Source organism: Schistocerca cancellata, chromosome 5 (assembly GCF_023864275.1).
Source record: "Schistocerca cancellata isolate TAMUIC-IGC-003103 chromosome 5, iqSchCanc2.1, whole genome shotgun sequence".
Classification (NCBI taxonomy): domain Eukaryota; kingdom Metazoa; phylum Arthropoda; class Insecta; order Orthoptera; family Acrididae; genus Schistocerca; species Schistocerca cancellata.
The window spans coordinates 551,396,068-551,400,622 of record NC_064630.1 but is presented as its reverse complement, the minus strand read 5'-3'; the positions used below and the strand labels follow the sequence as shown (position 1 = coordinate 551,400,622).

Genomic DNA, 4,555 nt, shown 5'->3' with positions numbered 1-4,555 from the left:
TTCTGCAACAACAATCTTCAAATTCATTTACATCAAACCAACCGGGAGGACCTAAGATGTGACATTTTCAGCTTCAAGAATCAGACATCTAGACAAGAGGAAATGGAGCCAACTATCCACAAAAAGCTAAGTAAACTAGAAAGTTTACTGTACTCTTCGCTCCTCTCAAATTTTTCAAGACTTTGCTTATTGTGGACAATAGCTGCAAGTAGGAAGGAGGGGGTAGATTACACACAACACATTGTGCACCTCGAACATCAGGTCCTCCAGCTCTTCTTTCAGGTGATCAGGTTCCATCGCCTGTGGGAAACTGTGAAACACAGCCCTAACCCCTGCGTTGGAATGTGTCATGTGCGTGTAGAATGGCCACTGGCATGCTGCTGCTCCAGTTGTCACACTGTGATAGTCTTCACAGTTTTGCAGGTTTTGTAAACTTTGATCCACGGTGAAAAATGGTGGTGAGAGCTTCTGTACTCCTCATCAAATGAATTAATTAGCAAATTGCGAGTATGAAAATTTTTGTCAGATCAGGACTCAAATCCAGATTAACCACTTTGGCTATCTGAGCATGCTTCCAGGACCGATCCAAATCTCCATATGTCTCAGTGTCTATTGTTCTTGCACAATTATGCGTTACCTATATAGGGAGACTCATGAGATTCCTACCACCCAACGTTGCTGGAAGCCCGAAAAGATTTTATTAATTCATATCACCGTGTGACCATGCATTCACACATTACGTATCTCTATGGAGAGGAAACGTGGCACAGCATTAAAAGCCTGGGTTAGCTGGGTGTTAGAAGACTAGCCTGTTACCCTCCCTAGCCTTCCTGATAAGCTGCTGAGATGTGAAGTGTACACAATTTCACGATTTGGCATGGTGATCCTTCATATAAATACCTCTGTAGCCAGAAGAATCTATCACCTAGCTCTGACCTGCTGTGGGAACGGTTATGTTTTACTAGGAGACAGCTGGATTCAGACAGTTGTGAGCTACTGGTTGTCCACCTGCAATTGACATAGGTACTCTCAGGACTAGATTGGGAGTGGATCAACGTGGCCAAAACTGCACGAAAGGTCTCATTGCAGATGAAGATCACAGAGAAACGGAAAGGGAAATTCATATATCTCTTTCAACAATAATAAGGTGCAGAATGAAAATCAACAGAATGGACTGCCATCATTATGACAGAGAGAGATGTCGATGCAGATGTCATATCTGCACTTACGAAAGGTATCAGATTTGCAACAGCGCCTTGAAGAATCCCTATTGGAGGGTATTATAAGTGGGGTTCAGCAAGCAATGCCTACTGACAGTGCAGACAAAATTCAATCACAAAACATACCACATTATTTCAAAATCTAATCCACCAATGACTAACTTCTCTGGGGCTGAATGCAATGGAGTTAATATAGTCTGCAACGACCTCCTCATCGTTGTTCTGCCAGCTGACAGGGCCAACACATCCATCATTCTGAATAATGCTAAAATTCGGTTGATTGTCGGGGAAGATACCTACCAGAAATTGCCATGGGATCCAACGTCAAGCAAATTGAGGTAGACTTTAGAGCCCCTAAAACAGTCATCATTGAAAAGGGCCATTATTAAGAATCTTCTCTCTCAGGACAGATACCACCTACACTTTATGGGCTATCAAAAACCCACAAATCGGATTCTCTTCACCCCATTGTGAACACCATTGGGTCACCAACCTGTAGACTGGTAAAGTGTGCAGCATACTTATATCAATTGCGGGTCGCATTGTGCTTCACCTCAAGAACATCGACGATTTTATCAACTGAATTACACATCTGGTCTTAGGCAAGGTGATATAAGGGCCAGTTTTCATATGGTCTTCCTATTTGTGTGTGTTCCTTTCAAAGACTGTATAGGTCTCTCTCAGTTATTTGCTAGTACAATTGTGGAATTGTTTCAGCAAAGTGTTGACATCCTCGTATTTCCTATATGGTCGTCAGTATTTCGCGATCAGTGGGACAGTGTGGCGGTTCAATCACTGAATAACCAATGCGCACTCTCAGCAACCACCATCCAACCAAAAACGTGGTGTTCTGAACACCTTTGTCCAACATGCTAAAGTCGTCTCAGAAGCTGAAAGTCTGCCACTAGAACTATACTAAACTAAACTCCGCCCAAACAGGCCATGAAGGCCCAACAGTAGCGACCAGCTGCCATGTCATTCTCAGCCCATAGGCGTCACTGGATGCGGGCATGGGGGGGGGGGGGGGGGCATGTGGTCAGCACACCGCTCTCCCGGCCGTATGTCAGTTTCCGAGACCAGAGCTGCTACTTCTCAATCAAGTAGCTCCTCAGTTTGCTCACAAGGGCTGAGTGCACCTCGCTTGCCAACAGCACTCGGCAGACCGGATGGTCACCCATCCAAATACCATCCGAGCCCGACAGCGCTTAACTTCGGTGATCTAACGGGAACCGGTGTTACCACTGCGGCAAGGCCATTGGCACTAATACTATGCCACCCCCGAAAAATCTTCCAGTAAAATGGCTTCAGTCACCACCACGTATCACAGGCTGTTTTCAGTCAGATATGCAGAAAAAACACTACCGAAGAAGAGGGTGTTGAGAAAGATTAGCTGGTTGCTGAAGAGACACGGCACTTCATCAGTGTTCAGGCCCCCAGCAAAAATACAACAGTTTACGAGGCCTGTGAAGGACGATCTATGGCTTATAACGCCTGGAGCATACAAGATACCGGTCAAGTGTGGCTGATACTACGTCAGTGAAACAGTACACATTGTGTAGCACCGAGAGAGGTGGCCCAGTGGTTAGACACTGGACTCGCATTCGGGAGGACGACGGTTCAATCCCGCGTCCGGCCATCCTGATTTAGGTTTTCCGTGATTTCCCTAAATCACTCCAGGCAAATGCTGGGATGGTTCCTCTAAAAGGGCACGGCCGACTTCCTTCCCCATCCTTCCCTAATCCGATGAGACCGATGACCACGCTGTCTGGTCTCCTTCCCCAAACAACCAACCAACCATTGTGTAGCAATGCCAGATGGAATACGAGACGTGCTTATGCCTACATTATCCTGAAAAATCAGCCACGACAGAACACACCTTTCAAAATTGAAACCAAATTCTACTCAATGAAACATCTTTCATTATGAGGATGAAGGAATATTGGAGTAGCGCTGTAAAAGAAGCTATAGACATAAAAACAACCGAAAATACCATCAATAAGGTCGGTGGCTTACAGCTCACAACAGCCTGGGATGAAGCTATTGCGAGGCTGAAGCAGACGCAACAAACGCTGACGAAACCATTACCATATTTGGCGAGGAAGAGAGCATCAGTGAAGCCACAGCCTGCAGCGCGGCTCTATAACGGCGAGGTCACGGTATACAGTAGTCATTTACCAGTTGACAACGGCCAAGGAGAGCTCGGTCGAAAGCTAATGGGATTCTAACCACTGAAAGCCTGAGAAGATTTTATGGCAATTATTTAATTTTCTTATCAGGTTGCCATAGCTTTGGCATAGAACACCTCAGTGCAGTGTCCGTATTTGAAAGTGTCTATATAGTTCGATTCAATGTTCATCTGGAAGCGCTTGCATGTCTAAAGGAACAGACACTGCTGACGATCAACAGCCTTATTAATCATGAACTGTATTCTCAAAATGCCTAAATGGTACCAGAACAGCTATACAATTTACTGGAAACATATGAAAATGTTTGCCGAACTGGAACTCGAACGTACACTACTGGCCATTAAAATTGCTACACCACGAAGATGACGTGCTACAGACGCGAAATTTAACCGACAGGAAGGAGATGCTGTGATATGCAAATGATTAGCTTTTCAGAGCATTCACACAAGGTTGGCGCCGGTGGCGACACCTACAACGTGCTGACATGAGGAAAGTTCCCAACCGATTTCTCGTACACAAACAGCAGTTGACCGGCGTTGCCTGGTGAAACGTTGTTGTGATGCCTGGTGTAAGGAGCAGAAATGCGTACCATCACGTTTCCGACTTTGATAAAGGTCGGATTGTAGCCTATCGTGACTGCGGTTTATCGTACCGCGACATTGCTGCTCGCGTTTGTCGAGATCAAATGACTGTTAGCAGAATATGGAATTGGTGGATTCAGGATGGTAATACGGAACGCCATGCTGGATCCCAACGGCCTCGTATCACTAGCAGTCGAGATGACAGGCATCTTATCCGCATGGTTGTAACGGATCGTGCAGTCACGTCTCGATCCCTGAGTCAACAGATGGGGACCTCTGCAAGACAACAACCATCTGCACGAACAGTTCGAAGACGTTTGCAGCAGCATGGACTATCAGCTCGGAGACCATGGCTGCGGTTACCCTTGACGCTACATCACAAACAGGAGCGCCTGCGATGGTGTACTCAACGACGAACCTGGGTGCACGAATGGCAAAACGACATTTTTTTTCGGATGAATCCAAGTTCTGTTTACAGCATCATGATGGTCGCATCCGTGTTTGGCGACATTGCGATGAACGCACTTTGGAAGCGTGTATTCGTCATCGCCATACTGGCGTATCACCC

At 46.0% G+C, this 4,555-nt stretch overlaps 1 pseudogene; it reads right to left on the bottom strand.

The window, feature by feature from the left end:
* Positions 1-2,362: 2,362 nt before the first annotated feature.
* Positions 2,363-2,480, bottom strand: LOC126189752 (5S ribosomal RNA; annotated as a pseudogene).
* Between the last annotated feature and the right edge of the window lie 2,075 nt (positions 2,481-4,555).